Source organism: Athene noctua, unplaced genomic scaffold, assembly GCF_965140245.1.
Source record: "Athene noctua unplaced genomic scaffold, bAthNoc1.hap1.1 HAP1_HAP1_scaffold_56, whole genome shotgun sequence".
NCBI lineage: Eukaryota > Metazoa > Chordata > Aves > Strigiformes > Strigidae > Athene > Athene noctua.
Genome location: NW_027437548.1, coordinates 820,860 through 843,383, shown reverse-complemented (window position 1 = coordinate 843,383; position 22,524 = coordinate 820,860). Strand labels below are relative to the sequence as shown.

At 47.4% G+C, this 22,524-nt stretch overlaps 1 pseudogene; it reads right to left on the bottom strand.

The window, feature by feature from the left end:
* Window positions 1-334: 334 nt before the first annotated feature.
* Window positions 335-2,014, bottom strand: LOC141954993 (prokineticin receptor 2 pseudogene; annotated as a pseudogene).
* Between the last annotated feature and the right edge of the window lie 20,510 nt (window positions 2,015-22,524).

Here is a 22,524-nt window from a genome sequence, read left to right as displayed (position 1 = left end):
GATCAGCAATCAACTCTTACATCATTGTAGTATGCTTTAATGCATTCATAGATTATTTTTTTTTTTTTGTTCATCTTAAATTTTAAACAACTGTAAAATGAGTATCTACCTCCCAGATTTAGAGATGGGTGAACTGAAGCACAGCATCAGTCTGAGTTACGGGGTTATACAGCAGTCCAGTGAAAAGAGTTCTGGTGGAAATACATAGTAGGCTGCTTTTAGAGGGCTCTCACCAACGGTGGGTATTCCCACAAACAAGAGAGAAGCTTCTGAGAAGGCATTATTTCCTCTTTAGCCCCTCTCCGAAATATGTGAGATTCAAACTGCAGAAAATTTATTTCAGTTTTAGGCAGTCTACCTCCTCTGTGACTGGCATTGCACTTGTTCTCAGGTCGAAATCAGTGCTAGATTTGCTTCCATTATATGTCGATCTCCATCTCAGTAACATGATCTTCTTGAAATACTTCATGGTGTTATTTTTTACAGTTACAAAACACATGGTGTTTATCATGCTGTTACTCATAGCAATGCATTCAACTATATAAAAAGCAGTAAGATAATGCTTCTCTTTCACGAAGATGGTGGGGAAAAAGTCATGGACAATTGTAAAGCCGTAGAAGGGTGCCCAGCAGAGAACGTAGGCAGTCAGGATGCACATCAGTACCATAACAGTTTTTCTTTTGCATCGAAGCCTCTTTCTGATGTGTTCTGTCTGAAATGCTGGTACGGTTTTAAACCAGAGCTCCCGTAATATCCTGGCGTAACACAAGGTCATCACAATGATAGGTGCAACAAATTCAATGCCAAAGATAAAGAGGGAGTATGATTTGTAGTACATCTGCTGGTCAGCTGGCCAAATCTGACCACAGAATATTTTCTCCTGGTTTTTCACTATAAATAACACCGTTTCAGTAGCAAAATACACAGATGGAATATCTACAAGTATGGAGACAGTCCAGACCAAGGCGATTATGAAGGTTGCTGTTTGATAATTCATGCGTGGTTTCAGTGGGTGAACAATGGCCAGATACCTGGAACAGACAAATACATCCAAAATGAAGTCTGAAGACACTTAGTCAGAACACAATTCCAAACACAAGTTGTCAGAATTAGGCAGAAGGGAATTGCTGTAGTTGATAAAAGAGAGAGCCTAGCCATCTTGTCTATGAGGAGAGTTAAGAAAATTTTCCAAAGTAAGAGCCTAGAGCTGAGTTCCTAAATCTGGGCAGAAACTCTGGAGCAAGGGGCTGAAGGGTTTGTTAGGAGGGTGGGTACTTGGCAATCTGAAAATCTGAGCATGCATTAGGGTGTCTGGGGATCGTTTTAAGACCTCAGTCCAACTCCCTCCTGTTTACAAGATTGAACTGAAAAAGTTGCAATTTTGCGTCGTAAGCTTGTTAACACAGATCACATGTCTGGGAGTTATGGAAAGACTGGAAGAGGAGAAAGAGAGGGAGCTTTCCTATTACTGACAAATGTGTTTGCAGGACCTAGCACAACACACGGTGTCGTATCGAGGACATGCCGTGACACGGCATCTGGAAGTTCTTTGGTGGGCAGCACGTGTTCAAATGAGAGTTTGAAACATGCAGTAATATACACCTGGCCAGGTGCAGGTAAAAAGACAAACACATAGAAACATGAAAAGGTTCTCCCTAGGCAGAGAACTATTTAAATATGCTTTTTTTACCAAGAGATCAAATATATGTAGCAGTGTTTTTATTATTTTCTTGGCTATTCCATGGGTGCAAAGAGCCAAAGCTGATGCTAATGGTTACAGGTGAGCATGCTTTCAAGCCACCAACAAAGGACTGTGTATCCATTTTCCGCCCATGCAAATTTTTGTTTTGTCTGCTGGAGGCGACTATTGCTAATTAACCTTAAATATGCTTTGTTAAGGCCAAACCATAAAACTTGAGTTTTATGACTCTTTATGACTGTAAAGCTGTGGGTGCACTGAAGTGTTTCACAAAGGACTGAGGAGAAATGAAAGTATATTACTTTCAAGATCCATCAATTTTCCTCAGTTCAGTTCAGAAGGGGTAGGACCAAGTGGAATTCACTCTGGTGAATTTTTTGTTTGGTTGGAATTTGAGGAGGTTTATTTTTTAAGACACTGTAGATGTAAGAAGGACTTATATTAGAGTACACTGTCCCGAAAGATTAGGATACTTGTGCTAAAAGGAGATTTTTATCCGAGGCACTCCAGAGATCCCAATACAATTGTGTTTAACACAAAGAATTGTTTCAGTGAAATTCCTTATTCATTCAGAGGCTTTTCTATCTGTATATGTTCTATACATAGATAGCATCCACAGGACCTATTAATTCTAAAATAAGCTGGAAGGCCAGGAGTGCTTTCTATCAGCCAGATCTTGGAAGCGGATGAATTATTCATCACTCTGGGTGCAGGCTAGATGTTAAGGGACAGCAGAATTAGTCAGCCTCATTGTGGAACTGATAAATGAATGTTTTTAGATTGGGCCCTGTGGAAACAAGGCTGTGGGACGATGTATGTGTATGCATTCATAAGTATGCGTATCTGCTCAGCAGGACATTTGGCTGGATGGGGTAAATCTCTGCAAGAGAGTTGAGGGAGGTTTTCCTGGCTCTCCTTGCTTACCACACTTGGGATGTTACTGTGGAGGGGTCCTGGAGCACATGAGCTGGGTTTGGATGGAACTGCCCTGGAGGATGTACTCAAAAGTACCAGGTGCCCATGGGCATTCAGTCCAGGTGACCCAGCTAAAGCTAAATCCCCCAGAATACTTACAGCATGAATGTTGTACCCTTAGCACCAACTGTTGCTCTTCAGATCCTCTCCTTTCACATTGCATTATTTTCTAGTGTAGATGTGGCCTTAAATATGTGAAACTCCTACATTTCATGTGAATAGACAGCAAGGAAGTTGAAAGAGAGCCCTACCAGAGGCAAATCCTGTGGGACAGGCTTACTCTATCTACACAGGTGAGCCCTTTTAAATGATCTAAACATGAAAAGACTTTTGTTAAGAGCCTGTTATTTTTAGAGACCGAAGTCGTCAACACACATGACATAGCCAATGTGGAATGGTTGATTATTAAATGAACAGCATTTCTCTCTGTTTACCAAGTCAAAAGCTCACCCAAAAAAAAAAAAAAAAAAAAAAAAAAAGTTTTATTTTACTTTATTTTTTCATATCTCACAACTAACATGGAAAATTCCTTCTGAAGAGCTTTGATCTGGAAGACAGATTAAATAAGAAGAGACACCTACAAAGCACTGCAAGAAGAGCCTACATAGATGAGTTATTGAATGAAGAATAAGAAAAGGTCAGATTAATGCTGGGCTCTGCAATCAGGGAAACCAGTCCCTTGAAAACTAAATTATTAAGGGACCTTTAGCATACAGGGATATTAAATTATTTTACAAAATCTTGTCCTACATTAGAATGCCTTATATGGCCAGCCTTTTACAAAACTGTTGGAACAGAAAAAGAAATATGACCTTTGTCTGAGATTTTCTGTGTCCAGCAGCTCAGCTGGAACAGAAGCCCTAAGCAGGCTGCCTGATGCCCAGAAATCCCGTACAAAACATCGCTGTTCATACCCACATCAACTGCCTGCTGGATGCCTGGTGCATCCAGGACACATCTGATTCACTGAGCTGTGTGTGTGCTGATTGCCTTCACGATTTTCCACATGAAATGTGGGAGCATTGCTTTGATCATTTAATATATGACACACAGACAAGCTACCAGGGGTGAGAGTGCACAGGTATTTCTAGAATAGTAGCTGTAGAGCGCAAATATCCCATCTGCATTTGCTTCCAAAACAGGCTTCTTCCATTCATCCTGTTGCTTCAATTGTCCCACTTTGACCCCTTCTGTCCTGAGGGGTAAGCAAGTGTACGTGGGCAGGAGGCCTCCATCTCCCCTCGTGTTAGCTGTCGGAATGCTGGGATGTTTAGTTTAGGTGGGGTTTGTGGGCTCCTCCCGTCATCACCAGAGATCAGCATTCCCAGGAGGGTAAGTCATTCCCACCTAACATGTGCCTCACTCCCTCTTTCCATTAACTGTCACTACTCATCTGGACAACACACCCAACATTTAAAGAGGTAAAGTTTGGTAAGACACGTCCTACCCTGGCTCTAGACAAATTAATATTGTCATGCCATGACGCTGCTCGCTGCATGTCGTTTAGAACATATTATATTCCCACTTCCCCGGCGGTGAAACAGAAAATTCTTCTTCCCCCTCTATCTTTTTCACACCCTGTCAGTGTAATCTGGAGATTGCTGGAGTTGAGGTGGTCTGGTAGTTACTCTTGCTGCATAGGAACCACATTTAGGACACGATACTGTCATCTGAGTTGAACTTCATAGGAAACACTAATATAGAAAAGGTTTGCTGTAATAACAAAATGATACATGGAAGAATAAAGCATAACATTGTTCTGATGTCTCCTGGCCAGGCAGATTTTACCTACAATGGCTGGGTTTTTGTGCAGTGATTAAATATGGAAGGGGATTGTTGCACTTTTCTCCTTCCCCTCTTAATTCCCTTCTTTACTCAGTATTAGGTCATCGATCCATCTCTCATAAGCAGCTATCTTCTCGTAAGAAAGTTTCCCCTAGAACACCTCTTCTCAAGAACAACTTGTTAAGAACAAGAAGGTGTAACACCACCCCCAGAGCTCTGCTATGCCTTGTAGCCAGCACTGGCTGTGGGCCTCATGCTGACAGTACTGCCATCCTGGGTTGGGGCCAATGTCTTCCATTTTGCTCCCAGGAGAGTGGAATTGGGTAAAAGCAAACTGAATTTGACAAACTGTGTTCTTAATTAATTTACATCCCATTAGGATTAGTTAATTGCTGACTAAAGTATCAAGCCATGTAATTATGCATCAAAATAAATGATCTTATTGACTAAATGAGGCGGCTGGCTACAAAGTGGTGACACACCACTATTCCACGTAGCCTTGCTCCCTGCAGAGCCTGGGCTGAGGTAAGCCAAAGCAGGGAGATTCCTCCAGTCGCAGACACACTGGTCTTCACTTACCCAGCACACCCCTAATACAGCTCACAGCAGGTATCCAACACCTCTCTGTCCATCCCACCGCCTCTTCCCCAAAGAGGGAACACTCTGAAGGGCAGGATCAAATCCTTCCCCTCGAGCCAGTGAGTCAAACCCCAGCTGGGGATCCCACTGCTCCGAGACGGGGGTGCCCTGATTAACCACAGTGCTCCTCCCAGCACCCACACCCTCCTCTCCTGAGAGACACGAGTTGTTCTGTAGATGCTGGGGTTGACACGTAAGCACACTCAGGTCAAGTGGCGCTGCCCTGATCCACCCGCTGACAGCAGAGGAGGACACAGACCCAAGTCTTTGTGACCCCCTATCCGATGCTCTACCCACTGCCCTTTGCTGCCACCACCAGCATTAAGTGAATACCTAATGTCTTGGAGGGGATCAGAGGACATTCCGGTGACCATCAGACCCTGTGACAACCACCTGACCTGAGCCAAACCTGATTCTGGTATTACTGACTTGACTCTTTGCTCTGTTGAGATGCATGGAGGCTTCTTCCCACCGGAGGCAAAGGCCGTTTTTATGTATAAAAGTATTCACACTGATAGCCAGAAGAGTTAATCCTTTTTTGATTTTTTTTTGTGGCCACAAACAGGTAACTAAATTTAACATGCTGGGGACATATGATGGACGGAAGGCCCGTCTCACACAGATAGCTGAGGTCAATGGGGTACCAGTCTGAGGCAGAGGTGTAAGGATAATGCAATGCGATGTAGGCACATACACAGACAGGACAACAGAAACACAAGTAACAGGAAAAAAGTCTCTTTCTAGGAGGAGGAAAGTAGGAAAGGAAGTACCATCTTAGGACGGCTTCCCCGTCTAGCTTTAGCGCTTTCCTCTCCAGTTCACTGGTGGATACACGTTCAACTGAGCAAATTCAGTGTGACACTCGGAGAAGCCATCCATAAAAAACCGGGAGATTTTTGTCAGGTTGCATAAATGAATCAGCCAAAGTGAATCACACTGCGTAGGAGACAGAACCATCTGAAGAAGAACAAAATAACCTATTTCTCACAAGGTCTAGATTTCACCTTAAATTCAAATGCCAATTGGAAGTGACATTGAGGGTAATGGACTTTGTGAGATATTAAATGAAAAAACACAGGCAGGATAAAGAGTCTGAAAGTGCCTGTGTTATCAGTAAGGCAACAGGAAAAGCCAAGGGCTGTGAGATGCACCAGGACAGGACTGGGTGCAGAGCGGTTAAAAGGTTCTTTTTAATATCCCAAAAATGCAAGTCTGAATCATACTTCAGGTGTCTGCTAAAAGATGACCCCAGCTGAACTTACTTTACAGTGCTGGAAACCAAAACTGATCAGGTTTGACACAGCCATAGCATTCCTCTGCAGCTCGTGGCTAAACAACCAAGTTGCCTTAACGCTGCTAGGTGGGAGGGTGGTGTCTGATCTTGGGTGAAACTGTGAGGTTACGGGCACAGCTCCTGAGAGGAGGTGGCAAAAGAACAAGGTTGTGTTTGCCAGGAAATCTGCCTGTTCTTTAGAGTTCAGTTACCTATTACTAATTAAACAACTACTAATAAAACAGTTCATTTGTTGCTTTAAAATAGGTTAAGTACACTGAAACACACAAACAAACAAAAAAAAATCAAGCGAACAACAAAAAAAAATTAATGGGGAAAAACCTTGGGTTTGACCTTTACAAGTAAACCCAGTGTTATGTACTGACACCGTGTTTCTAGAGCCCGGTCCCCTGTGTGCCCGCCTGCAGCTCCGCACAGCAGCGGGGCTCTTCTCAACCCCGGGCTCTGCCCAGGGACACGAGAAATCACAGCGCTGCCAACTCACAGCAAAGGCTCCAGGCTCTCGCCTGTGAAGCAAAACCCTTCACATTTGCACTTACGCATTTCATACAAAGTCCACCAGCAATCCCAAATGCTGAGTACACCATAAAAACAACCCCGGCTGCTATTGGTACGTGTGTAGCTGGTCATGTGTTACCAAGAGCAGAAACCCAGGGTCATCACTTCACCGTGGGTATATCCCAGACACACATGATCACAGAGATCCCGGCACCACTGCCCAGGGTTCCTGCTGCACCAAAAATAATTCTGACACTTCTATACATTTCCTTCCTCTTTACACCCAGCAGCAGCCAGGGCATTAATTCTTGTTTCTCAAGCCGTTACACTCTTACCTTGTAAAGTGTTTCACAGCCATCCCAGGTCAGACTCTAAACCAGATCTCTAGGAACCTTGGCAGATGGTGTCTGAAGGGTAATGCCCGGTACCTGCTGGGAGTCTGACAGCAGCATTCCCTAGAGACAGCTCACCTCCAGCTTTCCAAAATCCACTAAAATATCCACAGGCCCAGTTATACTGAGAAGGACCGAGAAAACGAATCCATTGTTCAATCTCACTGTGGCCCAAAATGCAAGTTCCACGTGGACTTGGCGCCTAGAAACACCTACACCTGCCGCTGCCGGGCGCTCTCCAGGGGGCTGAAGCGGCGCTGCCCGCCCCTGCCCGTGCTGTCCGCGCTGCCCGCAGCCCCAGCAGCGATGGCCAGGCCGCAGGTGGGGGGCGCTAGGCAGGGGTTTGGTTTCTCACCGGCACTGTTTGAGCTCGGCCTGCCCAGCACGGCCTGGCTGAGGCTCCTCAAACCCCGGGTGTGCTGAGCGGGGGCAGTGTCAGAGGTCCCAGCACCGCCCCTCGCTGTCTGCTCGGCCCCGGTGTGCAGAGGAGGTTCAGATTTCCCCTGCCATGGCTGGGCAGCTCCTGGCAGCAGAGGACTCCCTGACCCACGGCGTGGCTGTGGTGGGCATGTGAGAAGGGGACAGGGCTGGGGGGTGGGTGTCATTCTGGGGTGCTGTTTAATTGCCAAGCGCCCCCCAGACGGCTGTCGAACGGGGGAAGCTCCGCTTGATGCGTTCACTGGCACGTGACGGTCTTTCTGGAGCTTCCTTTAAAACACACAAGTTTTTCTGTGTCTGGGCGCTGCGGTCCCCACCCCTGCAGCCACACAAAACCCACCATGAACATTTGGGGTACCCTGCCAGTCTGCCGAGAGCCCGGGCAGAAAGAGCCGTTCTGCCCCACGGTGATGTCCCAGGTGATGTCAGCACGAAGCGCGGGGACCACGTCGGAAGGGCGGGGGAAGCTCGTGCTGGTGCTGATGGCCCCTGCGGAGCTGGAGGAGGTGCCACTCTCTGGGGGCTCCAGCGGGGACCACAGGGCCCTGTCAGCGGCCCCCAGCCTTGGCTGCACTTGGGGACCAGCAGCCCCCGGTTCTCGGCCTTTGCAGGGCGGGTGTCTGTGAGCTGTGGGCAGGGCTGGGGATCCCACCCTGGAGCCAAAGGCTTGCTGCAGCCTCCTCTGCCGGCCTGGGGCACCTCGGGGCAGCCCTTCCCTCCAGGCACCTCCCTGCAGCCCAGAGGTTGTCCCCGACGCTGGCTCGGAGCTCAGGGGGACGAGTGGCACAATGTGCGTGCAGGGAGCAGGGGAGGGAAGAGGCTCGAGAGCTCCACGCCAGGTCAGACAGCCCGGGTGAGGGGCTTCACCTCCGCTGTGGCTCTCCCTTTCCCAGGCAGCCCCTGCCCTTCTGCTCCCACACACGCACACGAAGACACCCCCCTGAGATCCAGTACCTGTCCAGGCCTCAGCCCCTGCCCCACAGTTCCCCAGAGCTGCCTGGGGGGGGGCAGAGGTCCCAGGAAGGACCAAGGGGGAGAAAGCCAGCCTGCCCCCAGCTCTGCTCTGCCTGGGAAAGCCCAGCCCAGCCCAGCCCCACGTCTGTGGGGAGAGCAGCTGGGCGAGGGGCAGGGGGAGGGGGCTGCCTCCAAACCCAGCTCAGCTCCCCTCAGGGCTTGAGCCCGCTGCTTCTGCCTGACAGAAGTGACTGAGGAGCTCCTGGTCCAGCTCTGCTATGGGCTTCGGAGGAATGACAAAGACCTGCTCTATTCAGCCTAAGAATAACTGCTGTATTTAGAAAAAGGGTACAACGGGTGCTTGAGGGCCTCCAGAGCAGAAGGGGTGGTCGGGGCACCCAGAGCTCTCGTGCGTGGAGCAATCGCTACTTCTTGCCACGTTTCTTGTTGGTTTCGATCAGGAGCAGCCCCTGCTTCTTGATGTCTTCCCAGGTGAGGACACGGTCATGGTCTTCATCATCAGAAGCTGGGGGGTCTGGAGGAGACAGCAGAGAGGAGCGGGCTGGGGAGGGTCTGCGGGGCCACCTCCGCTGTGCCCGTGTCCCCGGGGAGATGTGGCCCGTTTTGGAGGGCTGGTGGCATCCCAGAGAGCCCCGTGCCAGGCCCTCGGGCACGCCGTACATCCCTGCTGAGCTACAAACAGGACAGGAGATGCAAGCGTGTACACGTGTTTGCCCATCAATAAAACCAAGCTCCCTCTGCTGGAGAAAATCCCAAAAGTTTGACTTGCAGAAAAAGACATTGGAAGGAAACTGCCTTCCCAGCACCACGCTCCCAAACCCACTTAGATTAAGTTTCTGTATCTCAAGATCTTCACCCTGTTGTACTCCAGGTGCTGAACACAGAAACCAAGGAAACAACTCCCCACCTGGGTGAGTCTTCCCAGGAAGACTGTTTTGCCACAGACGATGTGCAAGCTCATAGCCAGCAGAAGTCAGTGCTAAGTAAGTGCCTGTTTGCCCCTTCCCCACCTGCCTTCGGCCAGAGTGGGAGCTACACACGTGTCTCCCGAGCACCCAAATTAACAGTTTTGGTCCGTAGCCCATTCAGTGATAGACATCAACCAGCTTTTCAGAGCTATTAGATAAGAGGCCACGAGATTGTCGTAAGGATATGTTATTAAAGTCAAAAGGAAATTGCCTGGTTTCTACCATAATCAATCCTCGTTGACTGTGAGATAATGTAAACCAGTCCCTCAGGGAAACAGACCGAGACAGATATCCAAGAGTCCTGCAGAACATCCCTCAAGACCCAAAGCCCCACTTCCTAAAATTACAGGCCAAAGACGAGTCAGAAATGACTCAGTGCTTCACCTTCTCAAGGGGCACAAAGCACAGTTCCATACACACAACCACACAAGCTGCTTTTCCAGCAAAGCCTCGCGCTTCACACCTGTGTCTCTTCCGCACGCTTGTTTACAGCAGATGATGTGTAACAACACCCCTCCTAAAAACCACCAGCCCACTGTTGTTCAGGTAGTGCTGACCCTCACAGGGACCCAGCCTCAGTGACCCGGGTCAGAATGAGCCCCCACATGGGGAGCACTTGAGGGCACAGACACAGACCCAGACGCCCTGCCATGAGCCGCTGGCACTGAGGCTCCGGCCAGGCCGGTGGCAAAAGGAACGTCATTTCCTCTTGCCAAAGCTGAACTGTGCTATTACAAGAAAAACCCACAGTGTTGTTTGGCACAGGTGTAAGTACTCTGTGAAATACAAAAACAGTTTAATGCCATGTTACAGCGTCCAGCTCCTTCTGCAGAGCTGAGATAAGGCTCCTTCCATCCTCTTACGCCACGCTCTTCTGCTGAGAAAGCTTCTAGGAGAGGCTCCATCTCTGCTTTTCCACAGCACCCGGCGAAACGCCACCCCCACCTCGTGCCAGGCCTTTGCAACCAACAGCAGAAGAGGGATGTCGCTCTGACACGAACAATGAAAGGTCGATACTTCGCCTGCTTTGGCAGCCCAGGTATCAGGAAAGAAAGCAAAATTGTGGCTCATCTCATAACAGGAAAGAAAAAGCAGCTCCCACGGTGCATAACTAGTGCTGCCCTTCACCCCCCAGGACAGCACACCGACCAAGGCGAGGGTGGATGCTCGGCAGTTGGGCTGGACTGCTGCAGGCTCAGCCCTGATCATCAACAACAACAGATGTGGTCAGGGGAAGGCTGCAAATAAGGAGGAAGCGCAATACTCGGGGGGACCTCAGACTTCCAGAATTTTCTACATCTATCAGCTCTGCTTCACTACCCATTTACTGAGTAATTTGTAACAGACTAAAGAACAGCAAGAGACGCGGGATCTACCACCCAAGGCAAAAATAAGTCTTCATTCAGAGATCACAAAGCGCTTTACAAAGGAAGCCGGTATGATACCACATGGCAAAGACAGACTGTCCAGCCAGAGGTTACCTTTGAAGTAATTTTTTCTTTTTTTTTTCTCTTTTTCGCTGGGCACTCACAAGTCTTACACAGAAAAGGCCTCAAGATCTCTTGTCATGTTGTTTATGAATTGTAATTTTTTTCAATAGCCCAGGTTTAAAGATGAAAGATTTGAACATGGGAAAGGGTGAAGTGTCCCTGTGACAAATCCAGACTCTAATGCTAGAAGTAGCCCCAAGCAGTGAGAGGATATTTCTTAAAGCTTATTTTAAAATGTAGAATTCTGAACCAGAGTAGCAGAAGTCAAAATCTAGCCCAGACACTGAGCTCTTGCAGAGAAGAGCATGTTTTTCTTTCAGGAATCTTTCACCCATTCAAAGCTAGAGAAAGTTTTTGGAGAGCTCTAAATGTGCACATCATTTTCAGTTGATTCTAGATTTGACAGTGAGGTACCCCAGCCCTATTCCGTTTGGTTAACGTATGGCTAACAGTGCTTGCATACTCTAAAAAGTTGCTGCCTGTAACACTTTGTCTGTAAACCTTGTATCTTAGACACCTTATACCTTAACACTTGTTGCCCCATTTCAAATAAAACTCCAGCCAATTTCATGAAAAGTTTTTTCACCCTCTCTCTTCCCTCGTAGTCACCGGCTCCCAAAGGGCTCTCAGCAAGCATTGCGAGTGGGGCCATTTACAGTCCCCGTGGAGGTCAACGGCTAACGTAGGGACACTTCTTAGGGAAGAGTGCCAGAGGGGACCCGGAAACCTCTCCTGTGGCAAATGGACACAAGCGTCTTGAACATGCTCTTCTCCGGGACACATTTTGTTCATTTTGTTTCCTGTCAACTCAGACTCAGTCTTGCTCTCTCTCACACACACCCCTCCTCCGTATTTACATTGCAAATGGCACTATCAGCATCATGAAACTTTTTGTTTTAGAAAACAAGAACGTTCATCTCAAAATTGTGTCAACAAAATACGCCTACTTGATTACTTCCCAACCCGTCCAAAAACTTTTAGGATATTATTATTACTGTTACGCATGCCTGCAGTTTATAAATACGAAGGTTAATAAAGCCATTTCATTCCCTGGGAACAAGTCTAGTCTGATCTGTCCTCCCAGTTTATCACAATCTCCCAGCCGGGGGAGATAATCTACATTACGAAATGGTGTCCCTATGATTAACAGCAGTCTTGCAGGCTAAAAACATACCCATTAGATTTCACATTTCATCTGATAAATACATTTCAGGGGAGTAACTCTGGAGGACAGAGAAAGTGTGCCACAACTGTCAGAAGTCCACTTAATTACTAAATCCACTAGGAACCACCATCGCCTTCTGCTGCTGCATAAAAGCAATCTGGAGAACAGGCCCAAGTTCTCAGCCTAAAACCAAGCAGCTGGAAGGGTAAATGCAGGGAAAACCCAGACTCTAACCCACCTGGCTGTGCATCATCCAGCCCTGCCTGGCCCCACAGCCTTGGATCATCCGGCACCTGAGAGAAGCAGCCTCAGACCTCCCCTGCCCGCCTTCACACCCTGCTTGTATCACACACTGGTGGGTTTCATGCCCAGCAGTTCCCTCCACTAAAGCACAGGCATTGTCTGCACCCACAGAAAGGTTTGACTCCACTTCAGGACCCTCATAAGCATCACCTGCAACTATAGCACCTGCAGCAAGTTCCAAAAGTCCAATTACTCAGAAAAAAAAGGGCTGGATTTTAGCAGCTGTGAAGTAGTCCTCACCACACAGTGTGACATTTGGTAACAAACAGTGGAATTTACCTTTGCATCACCTATCCTTTCATCTATTTGAATGATTTCCTGTTGCCACCCAACCTGGTGCCAATTCCTGTGCTCAGATCCAGTGCTCCGAGGGCACCACCATCACCCTGAACCGTGTACCTTGACTCTCAGCAGCTCTTTACAAATCCATCCCTTTTTCCAAGGGAGAGTGGGTAATAGCTCTACCAGGAAGAGGTTCTGGCATTCACCTTGAACTCCTGAATGCATCTGCCTGATCCTAATGACAGCAAGAACCCAGCACCTGTCTCACGCCCTTTGACAAGACTTTGTAAAGTGCAAGGAAGCAGAAGCATATGGGAAAAAAGCTGTAGAACAAAACTCAGCCTTGATTTCCATCAAGTCAGGCAACAGGAGATGGCTGCAAAATGAAATTAAGATCACCTGCAGAGATGGGAGCAAACATTTATTAGACACACTCACCTCCACAGCCTCACTCTGCCATCCCATAAAGGCAGGACAACAAAGAATTATGACTCCCTGTGACTGCACATCTGTCTCATCTGCTGGTGATTCCCACAAGAGGCAACATGTGCCTGAAAAAGAGATCACAGCTGGACCCTAAATCTTTCAAACCGACTGTATTGCACAAGGCAGCACCTGCTCTTCCATCTCCCATATGCAAGGAGTTACACTGACACCTGCCAAATCCGTGCTGAAAACTGTCAGGCACATTTCAAATGCAGGTAACTCGTGTAGGAAGAAATGTCTGGGTCATAACCATGAAATGCACAAGGTTTCCTCAAACTTGCCAGCTTGTGTGTGCATAGTTCAGATACTGAAACCCAAAGCACTTGCCTGTGCTGGTAGGAGTTACTGCAAGACAACAGATCTCATCAGTATAAAACAAAAGTGTCAGACTAATTCTACACAGTTCAACATTCTCCAAGGGAAAAAAAAAATGGCTAAAGGGACAACACAACTCACCTGAAAAAGAAGAATTCTCTTGTCACGAACTCATAGCCACTAAAGTGAGGGTGTGCCTTGAAACAAGATGCACTGGGTTTAATCAACTGAATCTTCTCACCTGGGAGAAAGAGTCTGACCACGATAAATTACTTTCATGAATGCAGATCGCCCTGGTCCTTCACAGCAAATCTTCAGCATTTATCTTCATTCTAGTAAAGAACTGCACCTACGGATCATTTTACAATTCAAGTGTTTGCATAAACCTGTTGCACGTCAGCGCGCACATTCCCCAGAAGATTCACCAAGATAAAGTCATTCTTTCTGCAAGCTAGTGACAGGGATAGCCACCAGGTCAGGCTCCCTCAGGAAATATTTACACAGCTGTATCCTGCCACCCCTCTGGAAACGACACCCCCTTGGAGGGAGCTGAGAGGTCACACCCCAGTCATGGCTGAGGGCCCTTTCTCCATGCCCTGTCTGCTGGCAGGAGCATGGAACCAGAAGCTCAGACTGCAGCCAGGCAGATCAGCCCTGCGGAACAGGAATAGAGGGGCCAGGAATGAGAACGACATCAGTTCAGGTTTCAGAATCAAGCCAGAAACCTGGGACGTGGCCCCTGAACTGCGGTTCTGTACTATCAGTGACCGTGCAAGGCTGACCCACAGCTGTGGGCCCTCCTGTCTCATCAGCTGGCAGCAGCTCATCTCCAGATGGGCTGGAACACTTCCACACATGCCAAGAGTGGGCTGCCAGTCCCACACCGACACCTGCACTCACAGGATTTAACCCTGTACAGAGGCAAGAGGGCAGTGTTCAGCTGTCATGGCAGAACAACTATTTGGCATCTCCCCGAGGAAAAGGCAGCAGATCAAACACTGCAGCTCCCAACTCCAGACCAGCGTCTGTGCTCAGACAGGAGCTGTCCTTGGATCAGAGGGGCGACTTCGGCCAGAGCCACGAGAGCCTGATCCACCCAGAGATATTGTACTGCTGCAGGACCTCGTGCGTGCAGCACACAGGCCTCTCGCTGCCCAAGCAGAGCAGGGAGAGAGGAGAGAGTCGTCTGAATGATGCCTCAGCCAAAGTCACAGACAGCAATGGATTGTCACTGCCTGCGTACAAACCCACACCACACTGACTCAGCCGTGCTCACCACCAGAACAACCAGCATAAAGTGTTTTATTGCTGCGCTCACTCCTTATTCATCAGCTGGACTACGATATGTGGTTTCCCTGGTTTGCAATACTCTATGATCATAGTGTTGCCATATTTTGTCAGTGCTCTGTGCATCTTGTTTAAACCGCAGGCTGTGGATCTTATCTTATTTAAGCGAGTTTCTTATTCTGTGCTTCTTGCTCCCAGGGAGGCTGCACAGGAGTAATGGTGGGGGCTGGAGGAACAGATGGGGCCTGCTGTGATTCCTTGTAAATATGAACTGAACTTGTCCTAATGTACTCGAATGAAGCCAGACTGACTGCCTGATGTCTGACAAAAATAGCACAAGTCAAGGCACTTGTAGCTGGCTTTTTCAGGCAGTCTTCACAGGGAGCTTTTGATATTGATTGATTTCTGGAAGGCAAGACAGCACTGGGGAAAGGAAACTGCAGCCTGGCTAAGTGATTTCTTCACTGTAGGCAGTGTCCAGGGCACCTGCTAACCGGGTCCTTACTGCCGTTTATGAACACAGAAAATGAGTTATCTGTAAGGAAAGTTTCAGTAGAAGTAAGGCTGAATTTTCACCTCTGATTCTGATGCAAACAAGAGATTACTGGGCAGTGCCTACATCTCAAATGCACGCCTGTGTTTTAATGCAGGCTGTCAAGGTCTTTTCAGGGGTACTTCTGAGCTGCAGGTTGTGTGCCTGACTGGTGCTGAGTCCTGGGATGAGCCAGCTCCTGCTGATAGTTTTAGCTCAGAGGATGTGATAGGCTGGAAACCATTTTGTTGTGGAGCCCAGATGTCAGAGATGTGGATATGTTGCTGATGGCCCCCTGGCCCGGAGATGTGGGAAGTTTTGCCAACAGTCTGGTAAGGATTTTGTTTTCTGCTGGAACAGGTTTCCAGATGGCTGTAACAGATGATTGCCTTTCTGCTTGCTGTGGCTATCTGCAGAAGGGCCCTCCTGTTTGTTTGGATTTAACCAGTGTAAGGGCTTTGCGGGAGGACTGGCTGAAACAGCCTTCTCTCTATGGAGATCACTAGCATTTGTGTAGAAAAGCAGAGATTCGGTCAGTAAAGCTCATAGTGTAGTATTGTGCTCAGACCATGATCTGTCTCCTGGAGATGCTGTTCAGCTGGATTCATATCCCAACTAAATCTTTCCAAGTCCTACAGAACAGAGTCCCATGGGCTCATGATGTTGTAGTCAGAGTGCTCAAGTGGCAATGTGTGATTTGCCATTGCTTTGCCAAGGCAAAGCCCATTTCAAGATAACAGCCCCACAAAAAGCCCAGGACTGTGTTGTGGTAAGGTATTGGCTGTCTTTTTCTACCTGCCAATCCACAGACATGTGGCGCTCAGATCACAGCTAACCCTTGCAGGAGGTTAAAACCTTTGCGGGAACAAAAGCACAAACGCCAATATGGTCGTTGCTATTTGCTCGATTTATTAACTGTGCAATTGCTTTATATACACCGTTCTGCACATCGCGAGGTCTTTAGTTCTCTGTTCTCTCTGTGCATCGCGAGATCTTTCATGCGCCTCTATTCTTCCTGTACATCGAGAGATCTTCCGAGCACCTCTCCCTACACTTCCCTCTCCCCAGGCTTTACCAACCATGTGTCAGAGTTGTATAAGGCCGATGCCTCCCAGATCTCCCCTTTCTTTGTTTTGCAGCGGCACCTGCAAGACTTGTTTGAGAGCTGTATCAATCAGGGCTTAGACAAACTTCAAAAACACAACATACTTAGAATAGTTCCACAGAAGGCTAAAACAATACAGCAGTTATAATTACTAGTTAAAAGGTAAGCGGATTTCACTACTTATAATTAAGGGATATGACTAAATACTACAAAAATAAACAGTAAGGAAAATACAGAGTAGCACACTTAATTAATAGGAGTACTAACATTCAGATCAGCAATTGCTAGGGAACCCTGGATGCAGCGAGAATTTAGAGTGCCCTTCCTCACAAACTGGAAACCCTACGCGATGTGTCCGTCCGTAGGTGAGACATCCAACATCGCTGCAAGCAGGTCCAGCCTCTAAATCAACAGGCCAAAATAACTGGCAGTTTTCTTTGAGCGAAAATATCTGATTTCATCCTCCTGTTGGGTTCCACCCAGAGCCTGGCCAGTACTCCAGGGGGAAAACCAAGGGAGTTTCTAATAAGGTTAAACATTTGAGTTCTTAATTCTTAATATTGCTAAACAAAGAAAGTGGAATACACACATTCTTACAGCATTTCATCCTTATTAGTAACTACATTCCATCTAAACTACATCTTTCACTAGTGACTAGTAAACCTAGATATTTCATTAAGGCAACTGTAGTGTAGTTTGTTCTGTTGCAGTAGAAAACATTACCCAGACATTCTGCTTAAATGATCAGTTGAAGAGATTGCAAACAGCTGGTACAGGGGGACCCACAGCTGGATCCTGAGTGCTGGCTGCCTCTCACCCTCAGTTGTGGTTGCACACACCTTGCCAGTAATCACCAGGGACTGTGACCTGTGAACACACAAGCATAACCTCTTCCCCAGGTTATTAAAAGAAAATGGTTCTATTTGTACCACATCCCTCCACCATCCACTAATTTGACCTTGCCAAGTGGTTGTGGGGTTGCCGCCAGAATTAATATTTTGGGCAGTGGTGTTGACCTGTGAAAAGGTCAGCTTTGCCCAACTATCTTTTGATACCAGTTCAATAAACTCTTATGGATTAAAGTATGGAACACTTAATAGACATGTTTGGAACGGATCAGATGGCGTTGCCATAGATAGACAAAAGGGTTCTTTTCCTGTCTCATTTGCTATAGTTACCCATATGTTAGGTCTGGGAGAGATGGTTCGTTTAGTGAAAGATCCAAGTAGCCAAAGGCCACAGAAAATCTACAAAAACTTTAAGAAGTGGTTGTTTCAGGTTTTACACATCGTGCAGGTATCCATTTAATTAAACCATCCTTTTCCACTGCTGCGTACCTCTCAGCGACCTCTCAGCGACCAGCCCGATTCCCACGCCATCGCTCCCGGTTCCTTGACCTGAACTAAAGAATAGTTTTTTGTCGCCTGGGTTAGCATAAAGTGTTTCCACAGGGGAGGTGTGGACTCATCACCTCTACAAAATGATTTAAAGCATAAAGGGCGCGGGACAATAAAGTCTGTTGCCGGTCTATGGGTATTGTCCCCTTATGACCTTCCCCCTCCCCAAGCTGTTGTAGTTTTGCTTTTAGGGTGCGATGCGCACGTTCCACTATTGCTTGCTCTTGACTGTTGTAGGGCAGGCCGTGTACTAATTTGATGTCCCATAATGCACACCATTCTTTAGTACGTTTAGCGATGAAACAAGGGCCGTTATCTGTCTTGATTTCTTGTGGCTTCCCTAATAAGGCGATGACGCCCTCCCAATGAACAATAATGTGTCTGGCTGTTTGTTTGCGAGCCATTGTGGCTAATAAGATGTCAATAGTTACTATGAGGTATTTATTTTGTTTTAGTAGGTCACATTCTGTTATGTCAGTTTGCCATATCTGATTGGAAGAGAAACCCCTTGGATTGACACCTGCTTCCCACAGTGGGCCCTTGTGACAGTAGGGACAAAGTGCCACTATATATTTCTCTGTCACAAGCAAAAAACAACATGTTTTCGCTAAGGCTTTTGCTCCGAGGTGTAGAAAGGCATGTAAATGCTTTGCAGCATCTAGTGACCGTATACCCCATGCCGCCTGGTCAGCGTGATGATTGCCTTCTATGATTGGACCAGGTAGGGACTGGTGACTGTTCACATGTGTAAGAAAGGCCTGTCCTACGCGTTGTTGTAGAGCGTCATAAAGTAAAGTTGACACTTCTGTCTGTACAAATCCTACTGTTGTCATTTTGTGTACAAGTTTATAAACAGAGAGAGAGTCTGTAACAATATTAATTGGATTCTCTGTTTCCTGCTGGAGTGCCATCTAGACCGCTTTGGCTTCTAACCATTGTACTGATTTGTCAGTCTGAGTCCACAATTTCTTTTGCCAGCATCCTTCAGCTTTCCATACGACTGCAGCTGTTTGGGATTGTGATGAGGCATCTGTAAAGTTAGTTGTGCTAGTAAGAGGGTGCATGACTAGAGGTAGTGTGAGTTGTAGCTTAAAGTGTTTTCAAGTGTGAAGCCCATTGTAGACCCTTTCCAGTTACTATGGAGCCTGGAAAGTCAAAGATGGTACATAAGTCTTCCAAACGCGTAACCATGTCGTCCCACACTTGCTGCTTCCAGGGGATGAGTATTGTGTCAGGTTCCTTCCCAAAGTGTTGAAGGGTCATATTACATAGGCACCCTATAAGTGACTATGGTAACAAAGGCGGACTTGTTGGTATTTTGGTAAGCCCAGGCTAAAGGTGCAGGCTTGCTGTCTGTGCCTTGAAATAGGATGCCTATTGTGCCATGGTCAGAAATAAAGCACCCTGCTGTGATTGACTGTTTTGGATCCCATTGCTGCAAAGGTCTCTGTTGTAAAATAGCTTGTATAAGTGTTAAATTGTCCTGACACTCCTTTGTGAGTTTCTTTGGTTCCCACAAGTGTTCTCCTTGCAGCAATTCATAAAAGGGTTGCGTAAGTCCCAAAGGAATACAGATAAAGCTGCGGAGCCACTGCAAGGCTCCTACTAATTTCTGAACATCATGAAGAGTGGCAATGTGTGGAGCAAGAGCTATTGGTTGTGGACTTATAGCGTTCCCAGCTAAAGTCATGCCCAGATATTGTAATCACGTACCTCGCTGGATCTTTGCCTCGGCAAGGCTCTGGCACTCTGGAACAGGTGTTCCACTTGCTGTTCTGTAGGTGCTGCTAATAATATGTCATCCTTATAGTGTACCACGTGATGGTCAGTCTTACCTTCTCTCAAGAGCACGATGGCTTTGGCCACATACAGCTGACAAATGACAGGTGAGTTTTTCATACCTTGACGCAGTACAGTCCATTGCCAACGCTGAGCTGGTTGAGCGAGGTTCACAGAAGGCACGGTAAAGGCAAATCTTTGTCGGCAGGATGTAAAGTGATGCTGAAAAACAATCTTTGATATCAATAATCACAATGGACCTATCTTTCGGTATGGTGGAACCCCAGGGCAATCCAGGTTGCAGGACACCCACTGCCTGCATCTGTTGATTTACAGCCCTGAGGTCATGGAGTAAGCGCCACTTAGTCTTATCTTTCTTTTGGATAACGAACACAGGAGTATTCCAAGGGCTTGTAGAGGGTTCCAGATGACCTGCCTGTACTTCTCTTTCCACTAATAGTTGAAGTGCACTTAGTTTTACTGAGTTCAGTGACCACTGCTCGACCCACAGCAGTGAAGAAGTTAACCATGTAAGTTTTAAGGGTGGTATGTGCTCGGCAAGGGCCTCTAATCTAAATCTGTAATGCCAGTTTTCATTTGTTGCATGCAGTCGCAGCCCAACAAAACTCCCTGGAGATTTGCTAATACTATAGGCTTGAGTATTGCAGTCAAGACCCCCTTTTCCTGGTCTTGGATTTTAAATGTTGTGTTGGTAATTGCTTTGTACACTGTTTCTTCTCCTCTGACACCTGCCACGAATCCCCCAAATGTAGTTTGCCACTGCCCTGGCCACAATTTTTCGCCCACTACTGTTATATCAGCTCCTGAATCAATCATGGCCTGCAGCACTATTTCTTCTGTTCTTCCTGGGCGAGGCTGGCTCATCCAAACGGTGACCATGGACTTGTCACTACAACCTAAAACGAGAGCCACGGTTCTTGGCTCGGAGGGACCTCCTGTGGACAATTGCGGGCATATCTGATTGTGACTTGGGGAGTATAGGAAAAGCTGTCTCTGATTTGTGGGGGTTGCCTGTGGGGTATTGGAGGAGCCCGGCCCCCATTCCTGGGATCAACCTAACTGGGTAAGCATGTATGGTTGTAGGTTCAAGCTTCACGCCTGACATTACACACTCTTTAGCTATGAGCTGCCAATCAGTAGGGTGTTTTTGTAAACAAGAAGTAGCCCTGTCCACAATCAGGCATGTGTTCTGTTGGGTGGAGGCTGCCAGTGTTTGCACCGCTGCTGTCAGTTCCACTAGCAATTCCATCATTTCCTCCTCCGGTTTCTTCTCCTCCCTTTGTGGCATCGCTCCTCCCTTTTCCATTTGATTGGATTTCGGACTGCTGCCGTCTGATTCATCATCTGACTCCGCCTGAGTTTTTTGATCTCGCCAATGAGCAAACTGGTTGCTCGATTCTTTTGTACAGCAAGGGTCAAAAATTCCTGCCAAGACACAGGGTGCCATCTCCTCCGAAGGAAGGGGTGCACCTGGAAGCCAGTTGAGCAGGCGATCCGGCCGGGGCTGCCCCTTTTCACTCTCCTGCTGTTTTTGAACTGCCTGCATTTCTTCTTTCCATTGTTGCATTTGATTTCGCCATTCATCCTCAAAGTCAGCCGGTTGTGTTGCGGCTTCTGCTTTTTGTAATGTTCCCCGAGGGTATACGGGGTGTGTGTGTGTGTGTGAGGGTGGACCAGAAGGGCTAGTGTTATTTCCGCTCCCTGCTTTGTTCTTGTCAGGGGGTTTGCCTTCTATGGGCCACGCCGCCCCTAGCTTGATAGCTTCCTCCTGTGTGCAGGTTTAGCTCCTGCCGGGACCGGAGAGCACGTTGCCGTTGCCGCTCCCCCACCCGCGGCCGGTCGGGCTGGAAGTTAGGCACAGACCCGGGCTAAAGTAACAAGGAATTTAATACAACAGAGTGATAGAACAATCTGAACAACAACAGTAGCAGTGATAATAACAATGAACAGCAATAACAGTGAACAAGATAAAAGATATACAGAGAAATACCGGTAGATGATCAAGGAGCAAGCCCGCCGCGTGTGTCGCAACCCCCAAAACCAGAAGCGAAAGTAAAAAGGCTCCGCCCCGGGACCTGACGTCAGCATGGTATGAATAACCCGGCTGGAGATCCCTTCCCCCTCTCTCTATGCTAAAAAAAAAACCCAAAACAAACCAAAAAAACCCTTGACTATCTTAGCTAAACCAGGACATCCTTAGAGGAAATATCTGCAAGGTCCTCTGCGTAATTTTCTCTGAGAAGCGTTGCAGTCCCCTATGTGCATCCTTAGATGCATGTTGTTCGGCTTGGGTGACTTTCATCAATGCATTTGCCTTATCCCAAGTCACCAAGTGCTCTGGATTTCCCAATTTTGCCTGCTCTATTAAATCAGCTTTGATTAGAGGCCACAGCTCTGACTTCATGCAATCCATCGGCTCGGCTAAAATGCCGAGCTTTAATAATCTTTGTAGCATAGCTCTTAAAGCGCTCGACTTCATAGAAGTCTTATGCTGTCTTCCCCATATTTTAAGTACCTTGATTGTGGCCTCCATGGCGCGCCGTGGAGTTTCCCGTCCTGCGTGGAGCTCCGTCACCTCCTGCTGTCTACCACCGACCGCCACCATCCGTACATCAGAGTCACCATTTGTTGTGGGTAAGGTATTGGCTGTCTTTTTCTACCTGCCAATCCACAGAAATGTGGCGCTCAGATCACAGCTA